The sequence below is a fragment of the Castor canadensis genome, chromosome 11, assembly GCF_047511655.1.
Source record: "Castor canadensis chromosome 11, mCasCan1.hap1v2, whole genome shotgun sequence".
Classification (NCBI taxonomy): Eukaryota; Metazoa; Chordata; class Mammalia; order Rodentia; family Castoridae; genus Castor; species Castor canadensis.
The window spans coordinates 116000607-116020022 of NC_133396.1; positions in this window are offsets into that span (position 1 = coordinate 116000607).

Here is a 19416-nt window from a genome sequence, read left to right on the forward strand (position 1 = left end):
AGGCCGCTTTCCTCTGCTGCCTTAGTTCTTGGGGTGGGGTTGGAGTCTTTCTCGCTGGTTTCTTAAGTGCCCTCTGAACTGAATGCGCCTGCAGCTGAGAAGAGGGGTAAATGAGCTCGAGATGGAAAATTAGATAGAATGCCATCCTACCTTCTTCCAGTCATTAAGATTTTTTTTTTTTTTTTTGGTGGTGGTACTGAGTTTGAACTCAGGGCCTTGCGCTTGCAAAGCAGGCGCTCTACCGCTTGAACGGCACCTCCAGTACATTTTGGTCTGGATATTTTGGAGATGGGGGGGGTCTCTGGAACTACTTGCCCGGGTTGGTGCCAAACCACAATCCTCCTCATCTCAGCCTTCCAAGTAGCTAGGATTATAGGCGTGACCCACCAGCGCCAGCTAAAAATGATCCTTTTGAAATCTGATCAGATTGTCTCCCTCTGGTTAACTACTTTCAAGTGATTTCCCATTGCAAATTGAATAGAGTCTCAACTTCCTAACGCTGGATCCCAAGTATCCAACAACACCACCCACCAGGCAGGGCCTGGCCTACGGTGCAGCAGGGTGCAGCCTCCGTCACCACCAGCCTCCATCAGAGGCCAGCCTCCATCGCCTTTATGGCCTCACCTTCCTTCCAAGCAGCCACCACAGTCTGCCTCTATTTACCCCTCAAATGTTGGTTCCTCGTTGGTAGGGACCATATCTCATTTACCACTGTATCTGCAATGGGACTTGCCCTAACATAGGACCTCAAAAAAACATTTTTGGAATAGACGAATGAATGGCAGAATACAACTACTGACACAGTTAACGACTCAATCCAAAAATAAGGCATACTTTTACCTTGTGTTTTATAGGTCAAGCATGTTCTAACGGCTTTCCTAAACTTAGTGTTTTCTGAGTAGAAATTCTTGGTTTTTAACACCCAAAACTACATATATATGGGAAATAAAGATATTTTACCTCTTAAAAACTCAATACTTTTTCAAAACAAAACAGTGCAGGAAAAAGGACATTCAAAATACCATTGATAAAAGATCAGATTCCAGCACAATGGTTTTTTGTTTTGTTTTTTGATAGGACTGGGGTTTGAACTCAGGATATCATACTTACAAAGCAGGTACTCTACTGCTTGAGTCACATCTCCAGTCCATTATTATTGCTGTGATTATTTTGAAGTTAGGGGGTCTCACAAACTGTTTTCCATGATTGGCCTTGAACCATGATCCTCCCAATCTCTGCCTCCTAAATTGATGGGATTAGAGGCATGAGTCACTGGCAAATGGCCAGCACAATAGTTTGAAAAGTGTAACTATTGTCAAAAAAATAAAAAGGGGGTGCATCCACTTAGGATAGTGCTGATACCCAGAAGCTGTCACCATGCTGCTCTGTCATGTTGTCAGTAGTCCTGGCATTGGCCCTGTGCCTGACTCCTGATGTCTTTTATGTTTAGCCCCCTTTTTAACCTAGTATAGTACAAGGGATCCCAAACAAAGTTGGGAAAGCCTTAAAGTAAATTGTAGAGAAGGAAGCAAAGCAAGTGAGAAAAACAATTCCAATGGTTCCATGGAAAAGATATCCTGCATATGAAATATGACGGTTCTGCAGTAACATGCTAATACTATTTAGTGATCAGGAAATGACATTTTGAGCATTTTACATCATAATATAACAGTTTATATGTAAGAATTATTGCAATTTAAGAAATTGATTAGGGGAGATGATCACACATTCAGATTTTTCTTCTTTAAAATGATATAAAACGGCTAGAGGTGATGGCACACATCCGTGATCCCACTACTCAGGAGACTCAGGCAAAAAGCCCAAGAGTCTGAGGCCAGATTTGGCTATATAACAAGACCCTGTCACTAAATAAATAACATAATTAACATAATATAAATGATATGAGTCCAGGTTTTTAATCCAGAAATCTGATTTTCAGAAATAAACATCTGAGAGATACTTGTATTTATTTAATCTTCATAATAAGCCAATATAAAATAGCCAGGCATGGTGGCATCACCTATACTATTGTTCTTCCCATTTTATAGTTGAGAAAACTGAGGCTGAGAAAAAGGAATAACTGCTCAAGGTGACAAAGCCAATAAGTGGCAGAATCATATTAAAAACTAAGTTGTCTGCCTCAGAGTCTGCTCAACCACTGAGCTACACTACCTACTTAGATTGTTGTATTTTAACACTTAGAAAACATATAGTAAAAATAGGCAACGGAATCTTCTGGTAAGCACTAGGATTCATAAGTTAGAAAACAAATCTCTGTCCTTGCAATGATCCAGAGTAACTGACAAGATTCAAATAAAATATCCACTGTATAATGAAAATCACTGATATCACATATATACTCATATGAGTATTTTATAAACAAAACCTGATGCAAGTTATCAGCTTATTGCCTTTCAGCCCTAAAATCACCCTTTTTTGGCTGCTCCGTGAAAACATAACTGAGTTCTTTAAATATTTTTGTCTACCAGTCAAATGTTAAGCCTATCAATGAGGGCACTAGAGTGACACAGAAAAAGAAAGGGCCTTCTTTCTAGTTTCAGTGTGCTTCTACCTTCAGGCTCCAGTAGAAACTTCTTAACATCAAACTCCTAAAGTGGACATAACTGTCAGGCACTAGACTCCTGTAGCACAGATGGCTTCCTCAGCATCTGTTTGGTAGGACAAAAATACTACAGACTGGGTGGCTTAAGCAACAGAAGTTCATTGTCTCAGAGTTTTGGATACTCAAAGTCCAAGATGCAACATCCCAGGATGCACAGAGGTCAGCAATACCCAGCAGCTTCACCCACAGCCTCCTTGTGTAGTTCCATGGCAGACAGACTACTGCTAGTGGGACCCCTGCCCATCAAAGCTTCTCCAGCCCCTTAAAGAGCATTGATCTCCAGAAAGTTTCTAGAAGGAGGATTTTCAACAAGTTCTGATAGGGCAGCACTATAGCAACTCCTCTGCCATCCAGTGACCTACAAGAGCTGGATCTCAGCTGTGGGTGAGGCAATAGTTCTCTTTCTTGGCATTATATTTCATCCCTAGGTGTAGTCAGTGCTCCTTTATCTTTGGATAGAAGATGGATAGATAGATAGATAGATAGATAGATAGATAGATAGATAGATAGATGATAGAATAGCGTAAAATATTTTTCTCCTGGATAACTTGTTGCAGCTGAGGTGAATGCATTGAGGATGTCTAAGCTAGTAAACATGGAACGATAAGATGGAGGGGTAAATGCACAGTTTCTGGAGTAAGGGGTACTACTCTGGAAAAATCTAAATATAAGACTGATTGGGCAGAGACTCTAAAAAGTGAGTCTGCCTTAGCAGACAATGAGAAGGCAACCATCTGCAAGTCAAGAAGAGTCCTGAGGAGAATCCAACCCTGCTGGACCTTCATCTTAGACTTTGAGTTTCCAGAACTCTGAGACAATAAATTTCTGTTGTTTAAGCCACCCACTCACAGACTAACTCACTCTGTATCTGTCCTTCTTATTGGTAAGATAAATTGAATTGCCATTTAGATCACTTTGCAACAAAGCAGGTTTTCTGTTACTTGCATCCAAAAATGGTTGTACTATATACACAATGTGACCTTGCTTTAGTTTTTAAAAAGTAAAGGTGTTGCAGTGTCCTTGTGTTTAGAAATGAGAAGTCCGAGCTAAATTAGCTAACATGTAGCTTACACTTCCATGCTATCAATGAATAAATTTCCAAATAGGCTTTGGTTTCCCAAACCATTGTCCCTCCATCCAAAAATTTATATTTCAATGCTAAAATTCAAGCCTCTCCAAAGATAGTTAACAACATTAATCCAAAATTGATAATAACAATAATAATACAGTGTTTGCCTTGTCCTGAACTCTATAATTATTTTAAGGGGTGATAGAGTAGAGAGAATATCAAAATGAATATAAATTCCTTTTGGAGATGGAGCATGGCTCAAGTGGTAGAGCACCTGCTTCGCAAGCATGAGACCCTGAATTCAAACCCTAGTACCACCAAAAAAAAAAATGTTCTTCTATGTAAAATGGCTCTGAACATAGCCAAGTGATTGCCTTCCTTTGTGGAAAATGAAGAATTCCAAATTCAGACACCTATGAGACATGGCATCCACATCTCCTTTGAATATTGACACTTAAGACTTAAGAAATTACTAGTAATATTCTTCCATGTACGTCACCTTCAGGTTTTGAGATCTGTTAAGGAATAAGTCACTAGGCCTCCATTTTCATAGGCCAGGTAATTTTGTGTCTTCAAAGGAAAAGTGAAGCTACTTCAGATGTCCACGCCTTTCAGTCTCCCATTCATGTGGTTCCTCCTGAGTCCAGTAGTGTCTTTCTTAAAGATGCATGTTTCCAAATCCTTTGAAATATTTTTTTAAAAAGGGATATATTCCTCATTGTCATAACACTTCTCTAGCTTGTGCTATAATTAAAACTCAGCCAGTAGCCTCATTCTTCCTAACCCATCTGAACCGTTAGTGCTATGTTTGAAAAACATCCACTTACACAAGAAAGGGATAGATTACATCATCTGGCTGGTGTTAAACAACAGATCAGAAGAATACTGGCAAGACTAATAAACAGGCTTCATTTCATTTGAAAAATTACTCTTAGAGGCCTGGTCTCAGTGCCTGCATTAGTCAAACAGGTACTATCATGCATCAGCGAGACATATTCCTTCTTGCATAAAACCTGTCCACTAGAAACTCACTTTGCTATGGGAGCTGACAGTTTCTTAGGCAGTATTCATCAGCCATGACAACATTTGCCCAGCATTTCTGGATGATCAAGCAAATAAAAGAGTGCAGTGGGCTACTGGATCCTGCCAGACTCTCAGACTTTCATTTCAGCTGGTAGAATGTACATCAGGAATTGTATAAAGGAAATGCTACTTCCTTCCTATCATGACAGTTGAACCTGGCCTTTGTGTCCCCTGTAGACCAGAGACACAGTTGAAAGAAGCCCCTAGAGCTTAGCCTTCTTATTTTAGCCTTCTGAAATTGAATGGCGACATCATTCAAGAGAGGTGATTATTGGTCCAATGGTAAGATTCCAGGTCCAGCCTTCCTAGACACGTTATTCAAATATTCACTCAACCAACAATTATTCAATGAGCCCTTTGAATATGCTGGTTTCTGTTTTAGACATGGAGGATTCCTAGCAAATCAGATAAGGTACTTATTCTTATGGTGCTTACATTCTATGTGAGTGAGAAAACAATAAATAAGTACATTTTAAACATAAATAGTTGTAGATAGCAGTCTCAGGAAGAGAGTTAAACAGAGTAATAGAATAGAGAATGGTTTTATTGGGGTTAGGCAGGGAGCTAGGAAATCTGATGATGGAGGATAATGGATTGGATGATGATTTAAAAAAAAAAAATCACATCCTGGCTGATTGTTAATAGATTGACTTGTGACATACAACAGGGTCTTCCTGATCATGCAGCCCATGGAAAATGAAAAGCTGTTATCTGGTCAGCCAAGGCCAAAAACTCCACCTGTCCTATGTGTTAGAGGAGTTAAAGGCTTATAACCCAATTTCCAGGAGTTGATGATGCACAATCCAGTTTCTGGGGAAATCACTGCCTTTTCCAGAAGCGACCATTCCTATGACCACAGACCCCAATAAAAACTTGGGTCAGCCCTCATTCTTAAACCCGCCCTCTCTCCCCCCTCCTTATGAGTCTACTTTCCCATTACTTTTGCTTTGCTTTACATTAATAAACCAGCTCCTGCTTAAGTCTCTGTGTCCGTCCCTCTCTAATGAACCTTCTGCCCCACTCTGCCTCAGTAATGGGTCCAATAATGGTTTGGGACATAGTGGTGGCTGGAGTGTTACACTATAGGTGGAGGTCAGAGATGCTCTAAGAAGGTGACATTTGAGCTGGGATATGAATGGTGTGAGGGAGATGACCTTGAGAGAGTCTGGGGAAATATTTTTCAGGAGAAGGCAACAGGCCTCTTTAAGGAGCCAAAGCCAGCAAGAGAAAAGGATGAACCTGGGAGGCAGACTATACTGAGGTGAAAGGGACCAGGAGGGGCCAGGTCATGGGCCATGGCAAGAATATTCAGTTTTACCCCAAAAGAAATGAGGGGGGGTCATAGGAGTATTTTAAACAGGGTAATAACAGGATCCAAACCCATCAGTTCTGCTGCAGAATGTGGAGATTATAAACACGCAGGCCATTTAGGAGGGAAGTCTCCTGTGAGAGGATCATGGTGGCTCACAGAAACAAAAAAATGGACACATTTTGGGATGTATTTTAGATGTGAAAATAAATAGTTGTTGATGCATTGGCTATGGTAAATGTGAAGAAAAGAAAAAATATATACCCAGATTGTTCACTTACCAGACAAGCAGATGGTGGTGCTATTTGCTGGTATGGAAGAGGTTGGGGAAGAATAGATTTTAGGAAAAAATCAGAAGTTTCCTTTTGGACTTGTTAGTTGTAAGATCTTCACATCTTTCTTAGTCTGTTAAGGCTGCTACAGCAGAATACTACCAACGAGTGACTTATAAGCCGCAGAAATGTGTTTCTAACCATTCTAGAGGCTGGAAAATCCAAGATCAAGTCACCGGCGATCAGTGTCTGATGAGGACCCACTTCCTGGTTCATAAGCTACCTCTTCTTCCTGTCCTTGAGGCAGGGTAGTGACAGAGAAAGTAACCTGCCAGAGAATTTCACCTACTTCAGCAAAAGATCACCCACACTGAGTTCCTCCTCCCTATCCAGTATCACCCTTGAACATCTCCTCAGGTATAAACATCTTTTTTATTTCTTGGTGGGACTGGGATTTAAACTTAAAGAGCCATGCCTCCAGTTTATTTTGCTCTGGTTATTTTTGGAGATGGGTGTCTTGTGAACTATTTGCCAGGGCTGCCCTAGAACCACGATCCTCTCATCTCAGTCTCCCAGGTAGCTAGGATTATAGGTGTGAGACACTGGGCAGCCATTTGTAAATTCCTTTTCAATTGTAAATCTTTTTGCAGGTATCAGTTCCTCAAAAGACAAGGGAGTTTCTTCCCAGTTCAGACCCGAAAATGGCACATACCCAGTAAAGGGGTATCTTCAATTTGACCTTTCAGGTAAAGCCCTCTATTTAAGACCTTACGAATATAGGTCAAATCTCATACATACAATTAAAAGACATGGGAATCAGCTTAAGTGTATATGCAGAAAGACAAGAGCTTGCTGTCAATCAAACCTGTCAATCACCCTATACCTTCCTGTAAAGATTTTCCAGATTTTTCAACAAAAGTTCTGTGCTTCTGTGCCACCTGGCCAGAGCTCACCACTTTTTCTTTTGCAGTGCCTATTCTTTCCTTTTCTCTCAATAAAGCTTTTCCACTGCTTTGCAATTTGTGTCTCACTCCAGTTCTCTGTTCCGCAGATGCAAGGACCTGAGATTTTCTACTAGGGTGTCCTTAGTCCACCCATCCGGTAACATCCTTATATGATGGAAAGGATGAGGAAGTCAAGAGGTTGTAAAGAAACCGTTCTTTTGTATGACAATCTGACATCAAAAGCCCTTCCAGGCTGACGTGAACAGGCACAATATGGACTCACTCATGTCAAGACGTGATAACATCACGACGTGCCAGCACAGGAAGCGAGAGCTTGGGGACACACCCATCCAAACTGGGAACACCACATACACCCAAGGTGTAACCAATCCATTATGCCGCAGGACAGACTACACCCAAGAAGCACACAACCGGCTGACACTATAAAAACTGACCCGCTGGACTCGACCACCAGAGCGCACGTCTCCGCATCCTCCGCACTCAAGCAGGGCCCGCCAGCATCAGGGGACCAGTCCTGTGGCCTCTCCTTGCCAGCCTTCTCGCCACTCTGGCGGGCGACCTTCCTTGGCCGTTCTCGATCTCCATGTGGCAGCACCGGTCCACCGTAACCAGTAGCTCTGGCCACCCGCTACAGGTGAGATCCCCGACTCCCGAGTCCAGTGACAATGGTCGCCTTTTCCCCGACAGCCTTACTGTGGACCTGAGTGCTCCCGGGAAGCCACCACCGGTGAGCTCTCCTCCTCGCTTTCAGTCGGTGACGCTTCCTCCGAGGACCCTTCTCGCATTTGCTGAGCCCTTACGTGTGTGACCATTCCCTCAATAAATGTGTGAACTGAACTGGTGACCCTGGGTTCTCCTTCACGTGTGTAGCCGGGCAAGTGTGGTTGAATGCCACAATTGAGTGCACGCTTTCGTAGGCCTCTACCAGGCACCTCTAACAGAAGGAAAACTCTTATTTTTGACCAAGGACTTCTAATTTAGAGACACAAATGACTATTTCTACAGGCTCCAAACATGTCCGCTTAATAGTGCATGCTCATGGAGTTATTTAAAAGAGGATGCCTACACCATGTAATTGGATGTCTTCTGATTTTTACTCCCACTTATATTCTGATGTGTGTTTCCACTTGTAGACTTAACAATAGTTTCTTTTGCCTTGTATACTTCAGTTATTACATTTGTCCCTTTCTCCTGCATTAGTTTATTCCTAGCCAAGAAAGCTGCAAAGTCATATTGGCTGACACTCTAATTTCCTAAAGATTGAGGAATGTTCAAGCATGAGGGGGGAATTGTAACAGCTTGCACTGACTCCTTACTTGAGCCCATGAATTAGCTGAAAGCAGGATAAAAGCTAGGCATCCCAGCGTCCATTTGCATCAGCGTTCTATTTTCTGTCCTGGTAATCCTCTTGGGTTCCAGGAATAACATCTTTACAACAAGACAGAATCTACTCCCAAGGAAAGAAACAGCACAGTCTCTGCAATCAGACAATAATGACTTTCTTCTTGGTAACACTGGGGGCCCTCCTGACCAATTCTGACATAATAAGCAACCAGACCACCTGTGACCAGCACTGTTTAATAACTGTGCTCTTACGCCTTCCCCAATTCTTCCTCCATTTAAACCTAAAGCTCATGCCTGTACCCCAAAGATGGGCTGAAGTGCTTACTTTGCCTCTTTCTGTGGCATACCTGTGCCACATAAAACATCTCCTTTCTCTGCTTGAGGCAGACTAAAATTAGGGAAAGTTTGGGACTGATTCCTCTCCCTGACAGCCTTAAGAGCTCCACTGTAATTAGAGTAAGTTAGAAAGAATGGGAACTTCCTCCCTCATGGGTGGGGCACTTGAGAATTAACATAAGTGTATATGAAGTATGCCTAGCTCCTTCCCCCCTGGATCAAAGGTCAAGGGAGCCAGGTAATGACACACCCAACTTCTCTCCCTGGCTCTAAAGTCATTGGAGCCCTCACCTGGCTTGGGAACCACTCATTTCCTTCCCCACTCATTAATTATTGGATGGAAATCACTTCATTCCTCCCTTCCCATAGGTTAGCAGAGGTTTTAAAAGCACCTGAAGAGGAGAAGCATACTCTCTCAGCCTCCAGATTCCACCTGGGCCCAACCACGCTTCCCTGACTTTTAATAAACTCCATTTACACCTTGTGTCCTATGATGGACACCTGCAGGACACAAAGAACTTGGAAGTCTTTTGATCACAGACTTCACCAGTGCTGTTAACGATCTCTTCATTTGACATATGGAGGAAGTAGACCTGGCACATGGAACCTCTGGAGTTTGGGCCTCAGGCCTAAAGTTCCAATTACATTTGGACACCTTTGGACTCTGGAGCATTACCTTGTAAATAGTGTCTAACACAGAAGCCGCCATGTGTGGTGCTGTCCTTTGGCTCCTTTGCAGAACTTTAGGTCTTACTCACATGAGCAGGCCTGTGTGAGTCCTGTCCATTTCTTCCTCTTTTATGTGAATTAAGGTATTACTTGTATGCCGTAAACTTTACCAATTTTAGCTTATTTTATTTATGTAGGTTTTTTTTTGATGGTACTGGGGTTTGGGGTCTGAACTCAGGGCCTCAGATTTGCTAGGCAGGCACTCTACCGCTTGAGCCACTCTACCAGCTCCACCAATTTTAAATGTAATGTTTGCAATTGTACAAAACCATGTAACCACTACCATAATCAAGCTACAGAAGAGTTCCCTCACAGAACATTTGTGCTAGATCCCCTCATCAGCTCTGACAATAGTTGATTCTTCTAATTAGCCCTGTTTTCTCGGAAAATCCTCTCCCCACCAAGAGAAGAACAAGAAGGAGGAAAAGAGGTGTCATTTAAATGCTATAACATCCGTATTATCCATCTCTGTTCTGTTTAGCTAAAAGCATGTAAATTTTTGGGCACACCAAGCCAAGAGTTATCAGTACACAGACACAATTTTTAAAAATGCACACTAACTGAGGGGGTTGGCACCAGTGTAGGAGGCAAGGATGTGGGTAAAGGGTGTAGGAGGGTTAATAAAATGCAAATACTGTATACGCATGTATGTAAATGAAAAAATGAGGCCTGTTGAAACGATTTCAGGAAGAGGGGAGAGGGATGATAAAGGAGAACAAGGAGGGGGTGGATTCATATATGATATATTTGATACATTGTAAGAACTTCTGTAAATGCCCCAATATACCCCCAGAACAATAAAAAAAACTCCAAAACTTAAATACTATTACAATGAAATATAGAACATAAAAAATACACATTAAACCTGGAGTACTTCTCAATTTACATAGATTTGTTAAATATTTGTGTTTTTCAAAATACCACTTAAAAATTTTACAATAAAAATTTCAATATAAGAAATTTGAAAAAGATGTTTATGAAGGAAACAATATTTGCATTTAAATATAACTTGGGTCATAGCTGTGTGTAGTGCTTACTAGATTTTCTTTCATTTCATCGCACTATTGCCAGCACAGAAGTATGGTTCTCACTTAGTACCTAGAGGACTGATACTGTTACTCTACAGATTTTATTCCTTCTTGGATTTGTGGGTCTTGGTTATACTTGCTGGGATCAAAATATGCCCTCAGCATGGTGCAGAAGAAAATAGGGGTTCTCTCTTCATAGTCTCTGCTTCACAGATGGGTAATAAGAGGAAGCTTAAAATTTCAACAATTTGAATGCTCACTGTCTACCTGTGATAGGAAAACATTTCTGTTTTGTAAATGATCCTGGACCAGAACTGCAAGGCATCATTCATTATATGTAGTGTGTCTGGTAAGGGAGCTCCCCCATTGAGAAAGAGAACAGGGAGCTGGTAGAGAAACTCAAGTGGTAGAGCACCTGCCTAGCAAGCAGCAGGTCCTGAGTTCAAACCCCAGTAATGCCAAAAAAAAAGAAAAAAATATATCCAGAAAGAAATCAGAGAATTGATCACCAAAACACAAACTGTTGGTTCTTAACAGGGGAATTTATTTTTTTGTTGCTTATTATGACCATATTGAAGTCATGGAGGATGAAAAAAAAAGATGTAATCTTCTGGATTTTACTTCTTTTAGTCATAGAATTTTAGTGACTGATAGGCCTTAGATATCTTGGAGACTAATGGGTTGTGCCAGATATGTCCAAGGTCACACAGGAGGAACGTTCAAGGCTCAAATGCATAACTCCCATTCTGTGCCATGTTACCTCTCCATGGCTACCAAGGTTGGCCTTCTCAGGCTGCCTCCCAGCCTCCACTGAGATATGTACTTCTTGGTTTCTTCTCCACTACCTAAGAAGTTGTTGTGGTATTAGTGGAGAGAGTTTTCCTTAAGAAAAATGGGGCTAGTCATGTGTTTGATCAAGAGAAATTGTAGACATTATCACAACAAAGGAATATGGCCATTATCTTAACATATTCTTTCAAAGTAAGCTACAATACATTGCATACTTGCTTTTCTAACTTTTTTTTTTTTTTTTTGCAGTACTTGGGTTTGAATTCAGGCCCTCACAATTGCTAGGCAGGTACTCTACCACTTGAGCCACTCCCTCCCTCCCACTCTTTTATACTTTAGTTATTTTTCTGATAGGGTCTCACCTTTTTGCCCAGGCCAGTCTCAGACCTATGCCTCCTACGTAGCTAGGATGGCAGGCATGCACCACCATGCCCAGCTTATTGTTTGAGATGAGGGTCTCCATACTTTTTGCCCAAAATGGCCTCAAACCATAATCCTCTTGATCTCTGCTTCTCAAGTAGCTGGGATTATAGACTTGTACCGTCACATCTGGTCCCTCTAATTCTTTTAAAGTTTTGTTCATTTTGTCATTTAAAATGGACACATTCACATTAAAGTAAAAAACATAAAATTTAATTTCCTCAACAGAGAAAGTAGACAGCACTGGATTTTGACTTCATCAAACTCATTGCAGTAAGGCATTGTTATTGCACAGAAAAGAAGAAATGGAAGGAAAATGTTGGGATTTGCAAAGGATTCACTATCTAGTTTCAAATTATAAAAGAAGATGCCTCCAGCTAAGGTAAATCTTGATAGTAGAGCACTTAACCCAAGTTTGCACAAGGTCCTAGTTTGATTCCAGCACCAAAAAAAACCAATAACAAAAACTGTATCCATGAAGCAAGTACACACACCTATAACCCTAAGCTGGACTGAGTACCACTGATTTTGTTACTACATATTTACATTCACAGATGTTTTTGAGAAGGTCTTTTTATACTGTTCCTGGAACACTGTTAGCTTTAGGAAATCTCAATGTTGAAAACCCTTGTTGATAGGTTTTTCAATACTGATATGATTTCCCAATCTTGCCACTGAATGTGGTACACTATTAGCTTTGCTCATTTTCTGTTGCTAATAACACAATACCACAGACTGGGTAAATTATAAAGAAAAGGCTTATTTTGACTCATGGTTCTGGTCTCTAAAGGTGAAAGTTTGCATCCAGTGAAAGCCTGCTTGATGGCAGAGTTCTAAGGTGGCACAGGGCATCCCATGGTGGGAGACAGGTAGCATACATGCGTATTTTGGTTTCTCACTCCTTTTGAATATTTTTGGTGTGTTGGGGCTCGAACACAGGACCCTATGCATACTAAGTACATGATTTGCCACAGAGTTATAACCACAGCCCCCATCACCCTCTTCTTATAAAGCTTTAAGTGTTGAACCATGAGGGCTCCACTTTGACGATCTTATCTAAGCCTAACCACCTCCAAAAGGCCCCACTCACAAACATCCTAGTCAGATTACTTTTCTGTCCTCTTAATACCTCATGATGGAGATTCAATTTCAGCATGAATTTCAGAAGAGACAAATCATATTCAAACCATAGCAACTATTGTAAAACTATGTATTTACAATGGCTTTTGGTCAGAAGCAGTCGCAAATAGCTACTTTAACATGAGGAATATTAATTGAATTTGCAGATGTGGAAACTCACATTTAGAACATCCATCAGTAATATCTTACTACCATTTGAACATCTATTGATGATCTGTGTCTCATTCACAGGAAAACAAACAAGAATGACATTGTAAATTTTTCATTATGCAGAGAGATTCAGTAATGGCCCAATTATGTTCTCTAGTAAAGGGTCTCTCTAATTAGTAGATAGATCTTGCAGGGAAGCTGTGACCTTTTGTTCCTTCTTTTACTAATGGAAAAGGCCTTGCACTATGTGAGGGTGGGCATAATGAGACCATGCTGAAACCCACTAAGTAGGGTAATAAATATATTCTGACTGTTGTTGATTTTTTTGTGAGATAATCAGAAGACCATTCTGTTGACTTCAGCAAATACTCAATGTGTCTGGCAGACTCAACAACATTTTTTCTGTTAAACTTGAATTTCTCCCTGAATATTTCTTGTCAAATAAGTATTGACAGATTGATAGGAGCTGCTTTGATAAGCTTCTCATAATAATAATGCATCCAGGAAAAAAAAAAAAAAACCTAGAAAGTCAAAAGGGCTATGTGTAGCCAGGGCTGCCCTTCAAAAGGAAATGCAAACAATGTCTTTCAGATCACAGAGAGTTAGAACAGATCTTAGAACTGTCTGTGATCTGAAAAAAAGTGAAGTGAGAAATTACCTTCTATAAATAATCAGCAAAGGATGTTCCTGAATCTGAAAAGAAAAAAGAAAGATCAATTGAAATTTGAAGTTTTAAGACAAAAAGGAGCCCAGTTCAAGACCTGGGAAAGACCTAGAGAATAGGAGAAAATAGATCCGTGAACATGCTCACAAAGATGAAGAGTGCTCTTTCATTTGGTTTCCGAACATCTCAAATCTGTTGGCTTCTCTTCATCCTTTCACCACTATCTCAGTCCAAACCTCTACCATCCTTTCCAAAGACGTTAGCAATGAACTTCTTAGCTACTTCTTTGCATATCAGGGATATGGGCGATCTTTAAAAAATGCACACCAGAGCACAGTAAGTGCCTGTACTTTCCTTCCAAACCCTTATGTTGACCACATCACTCTACAATGGCCTTACAGCTCAGTATTTCTCAATTCTAGAGAGTTTACTCCCAGAGGGACAATATTGGGCAGCATTTTTGACTGTCACACTGGAGTGTGCTATTGGCATATACTGGTTGTACTGCTAAATAAGCCACAAGAACCAGGACAGACCCCACAACAAATAGTTACCTGTCCCCCAGTGTCAGTATTGCTGAGATTGAGAAATACTGGGCCTCAGATCCTGCCTAGCCTTTACCTCCTGTTGAACTACTCTCTCCCTCAATTTTGTCTCAGGCACACTGGATTTAAGTTGCACAAATCTGCTATTTTCACTTCCATTTACCATCTTTTGTACATGTCATTTTCTCTAAAGGATATGCCCTTTCCCCCAACAAATTTTCCTGTTCCTCATCTAAATGTCACCTAAAAAGTCCCTTCCTCAGGAAAACCTTGTCTAGTGAACACCCAGCTCTTTATATACTTATAAATATTGGTAAGATCATCTGAGATCCTGGGTAGGAAGGAGACTAAGATTTTATATCTTCAGTATTGACAGCTAGCCAATGGAAAGAGGGTCCACATGGACATGGCTAAGGGCTTAAGTTTTCTTCTCCTTGATCTGTTCTGTTACTGGTGTGCTCTACTGCACTTTTGATTTTGTTCCTCATGTTTTTCAGCTCTAGGATTTCTGTTTAGTCTTATTATGTCACACTATTAAATTTCTCTTATGGTCACTTATTGTTTTGCTTATGTTGCTGAATTGTTTGCATTTTCTTGAAGTTTGCTGAGTTTCCTTTAAACAGTTATTTAAAATTCATTGCCAGGCAGTTTATGTATCTCTCCATTTCCTCTCTTCCTCCTCCTCCTCCTCCTCCTTCTCCTTCCTGCTTCTTCTTCTGGTGGTACTGGGATTTGAACTAAGTGCCTTTAGCTTGTCATACAAGTGTTTAAACATCAAGCACTGTGTGTATATGTACGTGTGTGTATGTGTACGCATGTGTGCTCGTGTGTGTGCACGTGTGTGTTTGTGCATGTGTGTGTGTGAGTACATGTGTGTGCATGCAAGTGTGTGTGCATGTATGAGTGTGTGTGTGTGTGCACATATGTATGTGTGTGTGTGAGTGTGAGTGTGTGTGTGCATGCATGCATATGTGTGTGTGTGTGCATGTGCATGTGTGTTTCTGGGAATCAACCTAGGCCCCTGTGCATTCCAGGCAAGTGCTCTACTACTGAGCTATATCCCCAACCCTACAATGGAAGCTTGAAACAAAGTCTACTATTCTTAACTCCAAACCCTTTCCTTTTCCATTCACAGTTGTGAGTTCTACTAGTAGCCCAATGTGATATGGATATGACTGCCTTACATTGAACAGATAGCTACTACTGGAAAGATCTGTCTGAAAATCAAACAAAGCACTAGCACTGTGGGGGAAGCTGACATATTGCCTAGGGACAGGACAGAAGGATATTTTCCCTCCACCAAAAGAACTTAAGGTCCAAATCCAAACCTTACAGAGGAAAATTCTAAATCTAATAAATATGGTCACCTATTCCTGACTTTCCTCAGTAGCATTGTCATAGCAGCGTGGTATTCAGTAGATGTAGTAGATGTTGAGAAGATGAGAGACAGCCCAGTGCAAGCCAGACTCTTTAGAGCTGGATAGGGGAGAAGATGTGAGGACTCTCTCAAAAGAAACATTTGAGGATAGGAGAAGTTGTTAATTGAAATTCAAAAAGAACTAGAACAAAATCATGTCTGACTTTTGGAGCAACTGGCTAAGAGGTACATTTGATATGAGAAAAGACATCAAGAATTTTGTATGGTGATTTTCTGCATTTGATGTAATAAGTGCCAGTCATTCTAAGAGGTCTTTGAGAACAAGAGTCAGGAACAGAATCCTGTTCTGGGGACTGTCCACAACTTCAAAACAGAAGTAGGCCAAGTTCCTGTCTACCTCTATGTTGGCTTCCTAGGACTTGTAAACAAAGTACCACAGACTGAGTAGCTTAAAGCAATAAAGATTAATTTTTGGAAGTACTGGAGATAAAGCCCCAAATTAAAATGGCAGTAGAGTTGTTTCCTATTGGATGCTCTGAGGGAGAATGTGTTCTAAATTTCTTCCTGCTTCTGGGGGTTGCTAGCCATACTTGGTGTTCTGTAGCTTGTAGGTACATTACTCCAGTCTCTACTGTCACACGGAATTTTCTCTGTGTCTGTGTCCCTGAATCTCTCTCTCTCTCTCTCTCTCTCTTCCTATTAGGACACCAGTTACTGGATTTGGGGCCCACTCTAGCACAGTATGACTTCAACTCAATTTGAGTACATCTGCCAAAACCCTGTTTCCTAATAAGATCACCCTCATAGGGACTGGGGTTAAAACTTCAAGATATCTTTTCTGGTACACAATTTAACCCACAACATCCTCTTTCTCTCTGGGCTAAACTCTTGTGCCAGTGTGTCTTCCTTTCATCTTCACCCTGTTGGCTAGCCATTTTAGAGGTCAACCAGGATTTACAGACCCAGATGTTGCATGACTTGAGCATCCACTTGGGCTGTCTCTCCTACAGTAGGCACCATCTCAATCCCAGCTGGCCTGCAGCAGGCTGGACTTACTGAATTGCTGGCCTTGCTAGTTGCTTAGGAGGTGAGAGTGAGTGGGGGTGCAGGGGGTGAGCAGCCAGCAGAGTGCTACACTAGTGTAATCATTCTCAGCGCTCCTCCAGTCTTACTGGTTGCATCTGCATTTTCATCTACTAGCAATGGGGACTTGGCATGCTTCTGAACAATGGCTATGCTGTTAATGAAAAATTTGCAGTCATTTTGCATCCCTTCTTTTCATGTGTTTTATTCCTCATTCTATATCCCACTGACATGTGGACAGAAGAAAGGACAGAAATAAGTACTTGCAAAAAGACACTAATACTATCATGCTTGAAGTCCTTATTTCAATTCCTTATGTAAAGCTATATTCCTCTCAATACTTTTCAGACAATGAGATTCTGAAAGAAGGAAAGAAAGGTTTTGGTATTGATTGCTGTAACTTTTAACCTATTGCTATTCTTTGGAACACAGATATTACAATCTCTATTATTTCATGTTTTCCATCATAATTGAGTGAGAGAGGCTTCTACTGAAATAGAAGCTGGACACATGAGTAACAATATCTATCTCACAAATCCTATGTTCTTTCAAATTAATTAATTTAGTTATATCATAATTTGCACAATACAGATTAGATTCGTATAATCTGTATTTAACTTTTACAGAATGGTGTTTTCAAAGTCCAGATCTTGAAGAAAAATTTTCTGTACTGATATGGGAAATACACAGATTAAAATATAAGAAAAAATTCCCCCCTAAACTATATCTAAATATCAAAAAGCAGAGAAAATGCTTCCTGCTTGGTTAGCATCTTCTTATTGCAATTATAGCTAAAATATTTCTTTGGAGTCATTTCTAAGAATTATTTTTCATATAAAATGAATTTCTGGGCATTGGAAAAGCTTTTCTTCTACTGTCTGCTAAAATAGAGATCTGAGGAAGGAAAAACCCAGGAAAGTCACCTTCAAATGTCTACAGAAAATAGCATGCAAACATTTCCATCTTGCAGGCATCTTCATTTGCTTTGTTTTGCATTTCCTGCAAGACAACCTTGTCATTGTCTATAGTGTACAGATACACAAATCTATTTACAGTACTAAGTTTAAATACTAACTCTATTGACAACTCACTACTCTCTAAGACCTTGCCAGAGCATGATGGAAAACATATCCATATCTGAAATCTGAAAGTGTTCTGTGTCATTTCCCCCCACCCCTGCACCCCCACACCCCAGTGGTCAATTCACATGCTTTGTTTAAACAGGAGATCTTTTCTCTTTCTCTCTAGAGGAATACTGTCTCTGGCCTCACTTTTGCATTCTTTATTTGTATGTGCTAGCCTTTTTATTGCAAATAGGGCTCTAAATCTTACTTTAGAAATGGATATTGCACTGTGTGTGCATGCACGTGCAGGAGAAGCTATCAATAATGTTAGTTATGAAAACCTGATCATAAGTGTTTTTAGTCCATTAGCCATTTCACTTTATTTATGTCCCCTTTCAGGAAGGATTTGAAGCCAATATTCAAAAGATGAAGTCTGGAGGAAGAACAACATGAGAGGATATAAAACACTGTCACATTTTTTCATGCTAGAAAATATTTCTCTCTTATATTATTTCTTTAAACAGCTCCTAACAACAAGAAACCCCTAGGGGGAAATAAGGAATGCAGAAGAACTGGGTCGAGGATAGGTATTAGTTAATATTTATCTATCAATCTATCCTTTTTCTATCATTACACTTAATTAGTATTAAATATTAAAAATTATTTACTATGGCCTCCAACAAATGTACCTATAAGCAATTATGACATATTTTGCTCCATTTCAGCTCTTAAAAGAAATTATTTCATGATTTAGTAATAAAATCCTGTTTGCCCTTATTACCTGTTTTATCACCCAAATAGCATGCAAGATGAACGCTTGAACCTGCACGGAGATAAGGCTTTCAGTGCCTTTCTTGGTGTGAGTAGCTGGTTGCCAATTTGCTGTCTCGTGAAGCCAATGTCAATCATGCCTCAGCAAGAAGTACACGGAAATGTCGGCCCATGGATTTCTCTTGGCACATCTCCCCAGCTGTAGGTAGCAGGGCTGTGACAATTACTCCCAGAGCTTGGCTCATAATTTCACAATGTCCAAGGAGAAAGAGGAGAGAAAAGAAGATGAGCAGGAAAAGGATGTCTCTACCTTCAATAATAATCCAACTTTCTCTTACATCATAATAAAACCCTCATAATATAAATGCAAAGCAGATCGCATTTCTCCAGTAGGTTAATAGGCATTTGGGGGGTCTTTTACGAAAAGAATCAAAAGTTTAGCTTAAGATCTGAAAACAGTAGGCAGTGTTATAACTCAAAGTTGGGCTGATGTTTCACTTGAATGTTGAATTAATCAGGAACTTCTGACTTCTACCATAATTTCCAACAACATTGCAGACACCATATTTTAAGTCTTGCAAACCCAAAAGAAAAGAGAGTATTGGCTCCTTAAGTCACCTAGTCCTTCGCTATGGAATCATTTCTAATTGAATG